Genomic DNA, 16,153 nt, shown 5'->3' with positions numbered 1-16,153 from the left:
CATAGTTTTAAATTGGTAGGTACTTGGAATCCGTATTACCCTACATTAAATAAATTCACGAATAAATTCAATCTAAATAAACTGGTAAATCCAATATTCTATTAATTTCTGTGCTATAACAAAAAAAACGTCAACATTTTAAGAAATTGTTAAATAGAAAAAAATTTTAACACAAGAACATATTTCCATTGACAATCCATTATAAATCGATGTACCTATAATTATATTTTATATCTTTTAAGTACAAAGCTTATTTAGAAATCCATTATAACTTATAATATTTTCAAGGATTTTTAAAGCATAGATACGTGGTAATAAAAGTTAAAGTTGGTATAAAGTTTTCACTAGGCAATGGACTCGATTTTGAATGATCCATACCAAATTTAATTATTTTAGTACATTTTTTAGACGGAAACATAATTATTTTTCATATAAAATACTACCTACTCATATAATCAAAATTAACAATTTTTATAACAGAATTATACAAAAAATATAATTAATGCACATAATATTTTATTATATAAAAATAACAGACAATTTGTTAATACCAACAAGCAGTGATTTTTTGGATCGCGGGTATGAATTCTATGAGTTTCTATGTTGATGATACAGAAATGACTTTAACGAGAAAGTTATGAAAAATTTCAATTATTTGTGCTTGGAATGCATGCAGTATATATATTCATACGGATATATCTCCTGATGTCTGATGTACGTGGTTTACATCGTTTTATGAATTTCAAATAAGATATTATAATTCAAACGCATTGGTTTGTGGTACAAGATTTATTTTATGCATGTCAAGTAGAACAATAAAATTTGTAAAACGATTTTTCATTTAACAGTGTCGTATGTAGCCTATAAGACAGTAATCGAGCCAAGGAAAACTCACTTTACCGGTTTTAAATACTAATAGCATACGTTGCAAGTAGATATTTGATTTCTAAAATAAAACTAGGTTTGTGTAATGTATCAATCGTTCAACGTTGGTAGAAATAATAAATTAGTATTCAATTTTTATTGAATACACAATTTTAAATTATTTTGAAAACAGTACATTTAATATTAAACTATCTGACTGGATTTATGAAGTTTTTAAATTTTTTTGTTCAGTTATACTTAATATATCTATATTAGTTTTACTTTAACAATAGATAAATTTAAATTTAAAAAAAAGTATTAAACAGTTGGAAATGTATATTTAACTGTACATAAAAATAACATGAAAAACAAACAAAAAGTCGACGTTTAAATTATAAAAAAATAAAGTTCAATGGCCCCAATGAATGTTATAAAAAATAAAAACAAATCCTAGGGACGGATACCCCGTGACCCACGGTCGCACTTCAAGTAACACTCAAAGTATATAATATAAGTTAAAGTAGGTACGCAGCTTAAAAAAGTTAAACACAATTTTGAGTATGCTAATTTTTTAGACGTTGATTTAAAAATAAATTACAAATAATGATACACGAATTATTGTATGTATCTTCTCGCAGTCATTAGAACACAGTAACTACAATATGTATTTATAACAAACGTAAAATTATTACAATGTAATTTTTAAACCGTACCGAGAATTCAGACAGTTATTATACATGCGTATAAAATTATACAATTACCTAAGCATAAAATGTATTGCTAAACCGTAATAATGTTTCGAAGTTCGAATAGCACTAATAATCTTAAAATTAACATAGGTTATATTAAATATTAATATATTATGTACGTGCACAGTCCGTAAGAAAAAAGTCTATATTGACTTTAATTGACTGTAAGACATTAATTTTCTAACTAAATTCTATATTATACTGTGTATAAGTATAATATTATACATTAAATTATAAATGTATAAGGTTAATCCTAATTACAATTGCGACCTAAAATTCGCGGAGATTACATTACTAGACGCGTATTGGCAGCGAACAGTGGAAAGTGGCGAAGTCAAGATGGGGAAAACTGTTTGTGATAATAATACTATATAGGTGGGTAGGTAATGAATTATGAGTTAGGTATGACATGTGTGCATGATGATATTATGTAAAGTATCAGTGCAGTCGCGACACGGAAAAGCTGATGTAATCAATCGTGAAATAACAAATGAGTAGCAATAGTACTTCCTGTACTTATTATATTATTATTATATTCGTATAGATTGTCGCGATGGTCGATGATTAAATAAAGGGATTAAAATACGATCGTCTGTCGATGGGGGCTTATGGATGGAATAATTCGTATTAAGCAGGTTATATATTATTATATAAAAAAAATAGTAGTGTTTCAAGTTGATCCCTTTGGATACTAGAGCAGCACCCTTTTTAAAAAGTGTTTGGCTGCAGGTGAAATTTGACACGTCTGATGTTTTTTTTAATTAGCCAGTTTAAATGTCGACAAAAACGCGTTTAGGGCGATAACTATTTAGATTCGGGTTATCTTCAACCAATGTACCCGAACGGATGTTCAATGTCAAAACATAATTTTGTTGGAAACGTTCCATACATTCTCGAGATTTTTTTTTTGTCAGAGTATTAATATTTATACGTTTTTTTATATCCATTATTGTTGATATCCTCGGCTAAAGAAAATACCGCGTAAATTCACAATAAAAATTGACAACTGTAGAGAAGATATAAACAATGTTAACGCCTATCCCCTATTTAGTATATAAACATTAACAATAAACCGTAACAAAATCATAAAATTATCGTCAATGTTGTTAAATGTTATAAAAATCATTAAATATTTTTATAGAGATTTAAATGCAATTATAGAGAAGATAATATTTCACTTTTAATACCTATAGGAAAATAAGAGTTCGACGATTTTTTAAAACACGTTTAACTTGTGAAAATGGACAGAGTGCTCGATAAATGAATTGTATTTTGTTGTATTTGTAATAGATATTTATATATCTTTAGAAAAGAAACTGAAAATAAGAAGTAAAGTACAAATAATTATATTTCCATTAAAAAACGTTTTAAATAAAGAAACACTATAAAAGTATAAAATACCTATTACTACCTACCCAATGGGGGTGTAAAATTGTTCTCCAGTTTTCCACTTTACCCGTTTCAAAAACAGTAATTAACAGTCTCTGTGCGATTTTTCCCTCTCGCTGTGTAGCTCCAGTTGTTACAGAACGACATTCTAATACAATACATGTTACTAAAATAAAATCGTTTTATATATTAATGAATTATCATAATGTCCAGACTGTACACCCAACGAATACTAATTTCGCGTATATTGACTCTTGTTAAACGAGAATTAATTACTAGCATATTGCAAGTCAAAACGCTTAAGAAAAATTACAGTTTTGAAATATATACCCTGCCTAAATACATTAGTTTGCGAGGGAATATCGCACGGACTGTCATGACGGCAAATAACGTATGGTGACTGGTTTTACATTAAGTATAATATTATTATAGTCGTAAATAGGTTATCCTCGTAAAACCCTTCTTTGTGCGTACAAGACGACGTGTATGGTTGGTTCTCCATTTAAAAAAAAAATAGTTTTCCTCCATTTTACTTACATTATATATTATTATTATTATTTTTTTTTTAACCTCGGATGCGAATAATTGTGCGCTGGCAATAAAATTCGCCATCACCATAAATATCTATTATTTACGGTACTGGAAGCCCGCGTGCGACTCTCTCGTGCACGAGGGCTTAGAGTTCGTTATTATAACGGTCATAATATATATATATATATATATATATAATATTATATAAATAAATATATATATTTTTTTTAATAACGAAAATACGTAGTGACACGATTTTGTTGGTTATTGCAGCACGGGATTGAAAACAAAGCACATTTTTTTTTATTGTTATAATGTTATTACAACTGAAATTAGTTTGGTGGTAATTATAACATAATATAATAATATATAGGACATAGGTACCTGCAGGGTTTCCAAGATAGTATCAAAAAAGTACGGAAATTTATGAATACTAACGAAATAAATAAAACGGCGAAAGGTCACATAATAATAATCTCTAAAAGGAATTAGTTAAAAAATATAGCATATTACGGTCAAAAAAAATAATAAAAAACATAACCTACGCGTACATCATCAACAGCTTAACGTAAATGTTAAGTGGTGTTACATGGGGATGCACGTGTGTTTTTGACATGACTATGCCAGTGGCAGACATATTTACGATAAATTTTTATGTTGAATAAAAGTTTTTTCTAAATATTTGTGTTTCCAGATGAGTTATTGACAAGATATGACGTTAATTTAAAAGAGCAAAACCATCAATAAAATAATAGTGTATAGGTATAGTTACTTTCATTAGAACACACACGTCATGTTTTCATACGCATATTCATTAATTTATATAAATGTACATTTTTTTCATAAACAACAAGGTTTGGTTATTTCAATACTAGTAGGTTATGGCGTTAATTACTATAACGAAATGAAGGTACCTACTTTTAGGTTATCCTCACTAGTGCAGTGGTTGAATTTTTGTCTTCATAACCTATTTTTGTTTCATATAAATATATACAGAGTATAATAAAAATTATCAAAAAAAATTAATTTTATATCCAGCACATAAAAACCATATAAATTACTAAAAGTTAAAAAAATTTATAATTATATAACTACTGTCAAATCAGTTGAACATCGTATTTGATACTGCAGATATACAATGTGCACATATATATTAATGTCAGTTATATACTTATGTAGAATAGAGATTTTTGTCTAAATTATGAATCAATTAACGAATCTCTAAATAAACAAATATATACAATAACGAATAAGCTGATTGAATATAATGTGTTTGGTGCATTCCACACATAAAATAATGGGACTTGATGAATCCTATCTGTTGGTTGATAAAATGTATTGGTATAAAATGTGATAATAATAACTTTAATAACGTAGGTATTTACGCGAATTTTGATTTTTGAAATGTTTGAGTAAACTTAGACTTTCAGCTTTTAAAAATTACATATACTACCTATGAGAAGCTATTTTTTTTATTGTAAATTTAAATTTGGACAAGTAGTTTTAATGTATTATTAAACTTAATCTAAGATAATAGTCTTTTTAATAATGGCTTTAAATAAAAAATAAAATATATGTACCTAATATTTAGTCCCGTAGTTATTCTAATATATAGACATTTTTTTACAAATTATAAAAAATTGGTAGATAAATATTTATTACTAAAATATTTAAATCATTATAGGTAGTCCCAATATTATTATAATCCAAACCTATAATTATGGGCTATTATTCTAAGTAGATATGTTTAAATAACTCAGAAACTACTCGTTTGGATTTAAATTAATACATAGATCAAAATTGAAAAAAAAACGCCACACTAATAGTTAACAGTAAAAAATGATCACATTTCTCATTTGAAAAAGAATGTTTTTAATTACGCAGAACACTCGTAAAATGGTATACAAAAATCAAGTAATTATATACTAGGAAAATACCAAACATCGGAATTTTAACGCATAATTATTAAAGGGAAAAAATGGAGGTGAGAATGCTTAGTGAATCACACCGTATAAATTATGATATCTGCGCGTTTATCACTTAGCGTTTAACGACATTCGAGTCCCGACGAGTGGCGCGAGGATAATGTCGACAAATACCTAGGTACCGAAGAGAAAATTGACATTTCTGATTATTTTTATCCTGCATCTTTAACTCGGTATACAGACGTACAGTGTTATTAGACACACACGAAAAATAATAAAACGATACGACACAGTTATAATATACCAGCGAGTAAAATAATATAAATTCACTGCGGAATAATGTAAGTATGAAAAACTTAAAATACTGTTTTCATATTTATACAACATTTTACATATTATTATTTATTATTTACCTCTGTTAACGTATATCATCGGTCTATTGTACATTAAAAGCTGACACGACCGCACCACTAACGGGCAATAAACGTTTTTATACGCACCGCGCAGTTGTCAGATTGAGTAACCTGCTGGTTTTATCGTTCCGTACGATTTTGATTTCGGTCTCGGTCTCCAGTGAAACGAAAATGAAGGATTATAGAAACCCGTTGGCCATTACCTATATGCGTATAAAGAAAAAAAAACATGGCGTGAAGAGTAATAATTTCGGTTGGCAGGCGAAGATCGTGCGGTAAAAAAGTTACGTTGAAAACGGATGGGAGTAAAAAAAAACTTACCCCAAATTAATGTGGGGAATTTAAGGAAACGTGTTTTTATTGTAGACACAAAGCAAATGGTGGGCGATACGCGTTTATTGAGATTAAGTCTTCAGATATTAGGCGAACGTAATACACTACTACATAATACTGTTATTAATATTTCTATAGTATTATTATTAATTATAGTTGTTGTTATTATTAATTATTATTATTATCATTATTCATTATTATTTTGATGTTTGATCACCTATAACCATTATAATTTATCCACGAACTTACGCATAATATAATAATATATAACATACGTTCAACCGTGCACTGTGAGAATCTATATGGAATGAATTATTCCTTCAATATGACACCAGAATATCCCTATATAAAGGGGAGATTTTAACGTAGACCTAAACAATTTATAGAATGATATTTTTAATTATCATCTGAATAAGCGCAGATTTTACATAACGGCCAACAATGGCGTCCTTGGAATGGTTATGCTAATAATATATAGGCACTTAGCGGTTGATTATCGATTTAATAGTTTTCATTAAATGCATAATATTTACTATGAATAACTGAAATGTTATTACTTCGACCTCTAGAAAATTTCACGTAACTTTAACATTAACTTTTTCAAAGCATATACTATGTCAATTCAAAATATACATGAAATGAAAGAAAATGTATTGAAAAGTAAATTTGTATTCTCATAGAAAAGAGACGACATAAAAATTAGTTATTTAAATGTATCAAATAAATAATAAATTGTCAATACTAAATACCTATATTAATATAATTAAATTCATAACCATAATTAGCTAGGTACCCAATATTTATTTATATTTCGAGTTAGTTTTATAGGAACCAACTAAAATATTGTTAAAATATTGTGTTGGGTTGTTGAAAATCATTATAGTAGGTACTTGGGATTTTTTTATTAATTTTTTAAACATCATAATAGATTTTAAAAGAAGATGCAGAAACAAATCTTTAAAGTTTTCTCAATATTCGTCAAATATATACCTAATAAAAAAAAAATTTAGCAATATTTTGAATAGGTTACTTTTTCTGGAATAATATTTAGAGCAAAATGTTGAGGGAAAAGTTAGGTAAATATATAAAGATTAGGTACACAGTTGTGGTACTTTAGAAAGGTGTCTTTTATACGAGCAAAGGGTGCATGGTATAGAGATAAAAAATAGATTTACTTAGAGTATTTTTAGAGGAAGTTTGAAAGAAAGTATTTTCGCAAAAACCACGATATTACCGGATGACGAAGTGTGAGGAAAAACCATCAATAGATATTGAAATTCTTCTCTATAGAACCATTTAAAGTTTTTCTTATGATTATCGTATTTTACTCATAGCATATAAAACACGATTTTCCAATTGGTTTTTCGCAATTTTAGGTATAAATATGACTGAACAACATATTATTCGCACTTAACTATTAAGTATAGAAAGTCTTTTAAATTCCACGTAGTGATATATTTTCTAAATTCCAGTTCGATAAAATAAATCGCACGTATTAGGGACGATTAAAAAATATATACTTACATTTATTTGTTTATCGGCAATAAAAGAAAATCACACGTAAAGGACCGAATAGATCTAAATCTCTATAACAGTAAAATACTTTACTATAATTTATTTATGAAATAGTAAAGCTGTGGATATGATAAATAGTAAATATTTACATCTTAGAATACACTTTACAACCTTTTTATTCCGTTATGTAATAAAGCTTTTACTACTAAAGTAAACAAATATGTTGCTACCTCAATCATAGGAGTAGATCGCTTACACAAATATTTGTTAAAAATCTAGAACAAAAACCTCTAATTTCTGAGAGAGAAAAAGGAAATACTTATATGTTACAGACCACATCTATAAATTCTACAAGAAGATTATATATACTTACAAACATTTAAGGACTATTTTAATTTAAGGAATTAGGTTTAAGTATAATCTTATAATATACGAAATTAGCGGCTGTTTGGGTCGTTTTGATTTTTGAGTATAGTGCACGTGATGACTCTTTGGTGAACCTACAAACATCATGAATAGAAAAAATTAATGGTATCAGCTGTTAGTTTTACTCAGCCTGTTAGTTTGAATGTGATTATAGTTCCGTTCAGATTGGAACGTATTCAATTAAATCAACACGTGTAGTTATGAATAATTCAATATTTAAATTTCGATTCATATGTAATCTGAATTGTCAATTGTCTAGTAATGAAGTAGGTTTTCTGTTTTTTCATATAGGTAATATAACGTTATAAATTTAGTTTCTCATTATGATTCGATCAAATAAATCAATATTATAATATATTGCAATAAAAAATTGTCAACCAAAAATAATACTAGCCGACATTGGATAATAACTTACAACTACACAAATTACAAATATTAAGCCTGACTGTGACAAAAAAGTAATGAAAATGAGTCATTTAACACATTATAATGTTATTAGTACGAGAAGATATGATGATACTATTCATACATAATATTATGTGGGTAAGTACATATTTATTTACGTAGAGGAAAACAAAATCAGAATATTGTACATTTTATAATATGTTCTTTCGAAGCATCATACCGATTTGGATGTCGTAATGAAACTATAATAAAAATAACTTTAAATTATAACTCTATTGAAGGTCACATACAAGTGATACAACATGAAGATGACGTCGAAACCAGCATAGCGACTTGTCCAACCCGATGCACAACGCATTTTAAAATTGTAAATGTTTATTAAAATTGCAAAATAATCATAACTAAATTCAAAATTAAAATATCGAATAAGCATACGTGGGACTCTAGATAGTATTCTAAAATTTAAATCTGATGATACGTCAATTCACTATATTACAGAGTTAAAATGGATATTATACTTTGAACGTAAAATTTGCTGTTAGTAAGACAGAGACTACACATAATTATATGACGTCGTCTTAAGAGGAAAACGTTATCATTAATGTTATTACAAGTTAATTAAAAATGACTGTTTATCTCTATATTATTTTGACAACATATTATAAATTGATAAATCATATTGCATGATTGTATATTTCACAATATTCCCGGTTATGACAGCTATAACCTACATTTTCTATTTTCCATCTCAAAATTGTTTTTTCCTTAATTAATTCGTAATTTTTTACTAACAATATTAATAAAAAATGAAATGTATTCTAGGTAGGTACTCATTTTTACCCTAGTCAAGCGGGAATGCAATTATATAGAAATACCCATAGCAATATATACATTAAGCAGTAAAGACACTGGGAGTTTGTTGAAAGTGCCTTTTATGATGTTCATCATAAATTCAAAACTCTCGGTCCAATAACTGGTTGAATCCAAACGAACGATTGAATAAATACGGCAGAGTAGATTTCAAATAGCTAAGTAATATTATGTTTACTCATTAAAAACAAATTAACAAAATCATTGATATAATATGACGTAGGCATCCAATGGGTTTTTATTTATTTTACATTCATATTGTATTATCTACATTAATTTATATATTTTTCTGTACCCAATATTTTAATATTTTAATTTGTTCATGATTATGCCGCAAAATAATGATAACTTATTTTATACATAAGAATAAGAACCACACATAATTGATAATTGCCATTAAAATTGGTTTATTTGTTTAAAATATAAAATTAAGATTTACGACTCTATACACTTGAAAATATAAGTCTCAAGTGCTAATTGCGTTGTTACTTATTAGTTATTATCATTATGTAACACCGAAAGGTAAAAATGAAAACAAAATGTTATACTCAGCACTTTGCTATTATATTTAAGAGGTAAAAAGATTTATGCGAATAAAACAATTCTGCAAACATATTTCTTATAGGGACCCATATAATGACAAAGGTCAATATCATAAAACAAAACGGGCGCTGAAAATTGTTTTTTCATCGTTTGTCACGTAACCTTGCAATCAATTTTGCACGGTTTAATAGGTGTCCCACTCGGTTCGCAATAATATTAACAAACTACTTTAGAGAAATGTGCACCGCTGTAACCTGTAGATTTAATAGAGAAAGAAAAATATATTTGGTCAATAATTTTCTTCCAACAACCAACGCTTTCTACAAAATGTACGTTATTTTTAAGAACATTTTTTAATTTGTGATAAAGTAAAGATTGTGTTTGGCTTTCATTGACGCACTAAAAAGAGGATTCTCGGGATGTGATCAAGCTGTACAAACTAAACATTTTCCCATGGGTCGCAGCTTTTGAATTTGACTACTTATTCTCGGAATAATATTTAACTTTATATTTACAGATAACATAATCTATTTTAACGGAGTAATACTAACGGGATGAGTTTATATTTTTTTTATTTTATTATATCAATCTACCCACCTAAATATCAAAAAAACATTTATCTATTGTATTTGTTCATTTATAAATTATTATTGATTGTCAAAAAAATATAATACTACCACACGACGATGACCATAAAACTTTTTTCTGTACATTTTAATTTTAAGTGTATACCTACAGTTATAAGTATTTCAAATAATATGTTTAAATAAGAATCATAATATAAATTAAAAAATAAAGATCAAAAGAAATTTAAAAAAACACCGTTTTCGCTCGGTTGATCACCGTCTGCTTGCGTTTTTTAACAAAGATTTCGACTGATAAAACAATCCAATTTCGTTAATACTTCAAGAAACCCAGTTATCAGATCCTTGCTTGTAAAGCAAACCTCGTATAACCCCGTAGTTTATCAAAAGTATTTTTTTGGGGATTCAATTTTTATTAAATTATTTTTTTTAAGCGCAATGCTTACAAATATTACACAGGCATTAAATACAATAAATATAATTATTCCAGTTAAAATAAATCCTATTATCGTGTATAGGCAGCACCGCACTCCGCGAGCAGAGGGACATATATACCATTTTGTTTAGGATTTCCAGTTTTGCGAATTGATCGCATAATGAGTAAAATAAGAGTAAAACAAGAGGAGAGAAAACTTACCAATTACATTTTCTTAAACATGTATCAAGTGCACGGCTGTTTCCTCTGGTTCAAATTAATCTGAAACACAAAGAAAAGCGAAACGTCAAATATGATATACGCGACGGCATAGTGGTGGTACAGCCGGTATTGGTGTAACTTGTAATATAATAATATTTATAGGCTATGGCTTTCATAATGTACCAAGCGCAAAAGTGCACACGTGTTTAATAACATTTTAGGGTTCAACGTTGTCGGCATGGGACGATATCTTTACAAGAGATAAGAGCATACAAGGGCAAGAGCTCGTACGACGAAATATCTATATATTATATAATATAATATACGCAATACGTACCTATATACATCATATAAGATGATAATAATATTAATCGAATTCACTAATTATTTGTCATAAAATAATTTACTTATATATTTATAGGTACAGGTTGGTTGTATATTACATCAAACAGGATATACATATAGGTTGTTTCGCGTTCGGCGTTCGGTCTTACTTTTTGCCTATAACTCTTTATTAATTTAGTTTTCATGAAAATGTGCAAATTATTTTGTAGCTAGAAAATAAAATATAAGGTGACTCATAAATTGTTCTTATTGATATTAAAAAAAATATTGAAAATACATAACCAGTTTTTTTATAGATATTTTTAAGTTCAAATTGTGAGATAATTAATTAATTTAAACGAAAAATAACTACCTATTTTAGTTATTTTGATGTAACTTGGGAGTAAAATAGGAGAAACTTTTCGCCATTACGCGATGGTATATTATTATTTCATGTATTATGTACACGATTAACTTTTCAAAATATTTAGATTAATTTTAAGCTATTCATACAACGGACTTATTCACACACCGTTCTACGGTACGGCGCGGTATTAGCTTGTAAGTTTATACCAGTAATATATGATACCTAGGTATAACGTTAAGTGTAATAATATTTACATTGTTTTTTACATCCTTTCGGTGCAGTTCAACGATGGGGCGGCTGCAACAAAGTGTATACATAGGTTGCGTGATCACTGATTACTGATTAATATGGTCACAATATTTTGTGCTCGCGTACGACAGCAGGCGCACGTGGTTGGACGGCTACTTTTGTAATATAGGTACCTACTTGGCAAGCGTTGTTGTATTATGCTCGTTGGATATATAAAGGTCTGCGTGTCGGGGCTTTTCTCGCGCCATCAACGGCAGTAGAAAAAGGCACCGGCTGAACGGAGTGGTAGGTGGGTGAAGTGGGTTGCGTGTGATTTATACCCCGTATTGCATAAAAATAAATCTAGTATTTTTATTTAAAAAAAAAAGTAAATAAATAAAGTTAAATATATTATATATATATATATATATTGTTAAACAAGAGGCCACTAGGATTTATAATCATACAAAGTAAACAGCCTTGAACCTAGCACTTAGCCTAAACTGCGTTAAAAAAAACCCCGTACCGTACAAGCAAATGCGTTTTTTGTTTCCTAATTTTCCTCAATATAACGATTAAAATAGGCAGCTATACATATTATTATAATTTTCAGGTTTTATTTTCGCACAACAACAGATAAAATTCACTTTTTATAACACATACACATAAATAAAAAGATATACCATTACATATACCTATATAATATGACAATTTTCATAAATATTTAAAGGTAAACAAAAGGAGATAAAAATAAAAATCTTATTCCTGGCGGTAAGTTCAAAAATATACATGGGGTGATTTTCCAAACATTTATGCTTAACCTCATTGTTTACTTTAATAACGAATCGATTAAAATTTTTATTTTTGCCATTTTTAATTACCTATGTGTATAAGAAGTGTCCTGTGAAGATACCAACTTCTTTTTTTTTTCAAATGAAAATTCCCTTCTTTTTAGTTAATTGTAAATTGGAATTTGAAATTATGATGTAAGTACCTATCTAATTATGGGTTTGGAAGATATGAGGGCTACGATAATTTGACGTTTTGAATACATTTTAGTAATTATAATATTAATCTATCAACATTTTACAATTTGTAAAAGTTTTCGAGTACCTATACCTAATAAAATATTATATTTAATATTTCATCTATTTTATATTTGTCCATAATTATTAAAGAACTATATACTAAGAAACTATACTTGTTCAAACTTTGGTTTAAATACACCAACATTTATGATAAAAATATTTTTATAATCATTATAAAAATCTAAATAATTAAAAATATGGGCTTTTTGTATATATTAAATTTAATAATTACAAACATTATAATATGAATAAATTCAATATTAAAGGGAAAAATGGGGGTGAACTTACTTGGTTAATCACCCTGTATTCGCGCAATCATACAAGTAAATTGTACCTATTCTAAATCAATTTCTTTTTACATTTATTCATAATTTATACACAGTTATTATCATTAGTGTTTAAATTAGTATAACAAATTATAATACCTATAACTGTTAAGTGTATTACAAACAATATAATTTTAATTTTGTACATTAAACATAGAAATGTTCACATATACGGAGTAATTTAGTAGGTAGGTCGGTAGGTAGGTAGATACTAGCATAGTATTATATTCTCCATTATATTTGTATAACCATCATAGTTGTAATATCTGGATGTAACGTTTGGTAATTTATATAAATACATATTTAGATTGGTGAGCAAACTTATGCAATATTTTATAATAATTATAAGGATACATTTTTAATAGATTAGATTGCTTTTTATTTGATTGATTTAAGAACATATTTTCACGGAGTATAGTATAATATAATGAATACTCAGTATGGGTACCTACAGAAACTGTACACAAGTAAAAGAATATAATATGTATATGTTTAGAGCGAGAGATATCATGTCTTAGGTATCATCTATGCAATGATAACCATTCACGGTGTACATTAATCAGTTAATGTTCCTCGAGCGATCCGCTGATGTTGGCGAAATATTGGCATGTGACTGTTTTGAATAGGTTAGGTAACTTCAAAGAGAGTTGGTGTGCGTAGACGTCTTAGAGAATATTTTACGATGATCTATCATTTTTCTTTTAACTCATTTTCTTCTCGCGAGTACAAAAAAAAAAAAAAAAATAACATACGATCAGAATATAATTTATCCTGCAGCAACAGTATTATAATATAGGTACACACGAATCCACCTGTAATAATGTATTTTCTATATGGGCCAAAATCCGAGAAAGACTTTTTGCTCATACTGAAACATTATATGTTATAATATATAATATATATATATAGGTACGCGTCGCATAGAAGTAACATAAAAATATAACATGTATTTGCATTATATGTATATTGGAGTACACTCAAGTGGGCAAAAAATATGAGAGTATCTTTTTTTTTTTATTAATTATTTTGTCGATTACAATTATTTTTCCCATTACCCGCTACCTACCAACGCAGTGTGTTGATATTTAAAACATTTTCCATTCAAACTGAGTAAACATTTTTTTTTCGCACGTCGGCCTAATCATCAGCCAATCCAATTAATTTTAAATTGGTTAAAAATCATAATATCGTTACACGGTAAATAAATCACATGGCTGTACGCAATAATATAATGAGAGTTTTACGACTGTGACAATATGGTATACAATATTATATTATGTTGCCTATAGAAAATTTTGCCGATATACGAATATTATTAAATTAACATTAAAAAATTCAAAACACAATTGATAAATCATCAATGACTCGAGGGTGGAAAACCACAAAAATATTGTGATCGATTTTTAAGTTGAAATACTTATTTAAAGTTTGATATACTCAAAATTTATGAAGGTATGTAAAGTTGGGAGAAAAAATAATATATATATATTTATACCACGGGTAGTAAATTGGGAAACCTATCAACGAGCATTTATAGTCCACAAAATAGTTGTTTCCCAAGACAAAATTGATGTTTTATGTGTAAAAAATCCATTGCCACTCTGCAGAATATTATTGTTATAGGGTTATATCGATTGTCCGCCCAAAGCTAAATAGTTTGGTGACATAAAACGTGCCTTGAAATAAAAATATAGTTATTATTTTACATTATTATTATATACGATCGTTATTTGAATGGGTGTTTATAGGTCTTTAGGGCAATAGTGACATTTAATTATTGTTTTTTTTATTTACTTATTTTTATAATAAATTTTGTACAAGCGGACGTGTCAGTAAACTTTCATAGTAATTTCTATAAAAAAAAACACCGCTCAATTACATTAATTTGTAGTTGCTAATTACAACATTTCTTCGCAAGTTACTTTGTTCTTTGACCTACTTAAAAAGAGTTTAATACAAGAGTCGTAAGTCATAACTTACTATTACTTAAAATAATTGAACTGTACACAACCCCTTTATATGTTGTTTTTTTAATATATTATGTATGGCGTATGTATCTGCCTACAAAATAATATTTTTCATAAACCAAAGATACATGCATAAATAATTTATTTTTCTTAATATTAAAAAGTAATACGATGTACCCAAGTGTTTTCAAGAATATAAATATTAATAGTAAAATATTAAAAGAAAAATGCCCATGCAGTACACTACTATTCATATATAAAGCAACATATACCTATATAATTTACAACAATGTTCATGCCATCAGACTGAGTAGGTACCTATTAACTTGTGCAAAGTTGTATTATTTTGATTGAGTATAGTGCGTATAATGCACAATTTAGGCATGAAGACATATTATATTAGCGATTTTTGTGCATTACTGCGACAAAAATAATAATTTTAAACTTTTAAAGATTATTATAGTTTGTATTTTTTTCAACAAAATAATATATCGTCAAAGCTTATGTAAAATACCAAATGATTAAGTAGGACAATTAAATAAGTTTATCCCTTTTACCGCTATACATGATAAAACAATTATGTCAAAACGTCAAATCGAATATTTTTATTCAATAGCATATCGCAGATACAGCTTTAATAATATTTTGGTAGGTTATTACCTATGACCA

The 16,153-nt window shown here is 27.7% G+C and overlaps 1 protein-coding gene across 3 annotated transcripts in view; it reads right to left on the bottom strand.

The window, feature by feature from the left end:
* The window catches only part of LOC132949981 (uncharacterized), a 103,364-nt gene that overhangs the window by 46,901 nt on the left and 40,310 nt on the right, over positions 1-16,153 (bottom strand). For all 3 annotated transcript variants that reach the window (XM_061021136.1, XM_061021140.1, XM_061021137.1), the window contains one exon: positions 11,185-11,244. The gene's annotated coding sequence lies outside the window, so the exon portion shown is untranslated. The remainder of the gene's footprint in view (positions 1-11,184; positions 11,245-16,153) is intronic.

This window comes from Metopolophium dirhodum, chromosome 8, assembly GCF_019925205.1.
Source record: "Metopolophium dirhodum isolate CAU chromosome 8, ASM1992520v1, whole genome shotgun sequence".
In the NCBI taxonomy this organism is placed as follows: domain Eukaryota; kingdom Metazoa; phylum Arthropoda; class Insecta; order Hemiptera; family Aphididae; genus Metopolophium; species Metopolophium dirhodum.
Note: the sequence above shows the minus strand (reverse complement) of the source record. Positions and strands in the feature narration are given on the sequence as shown.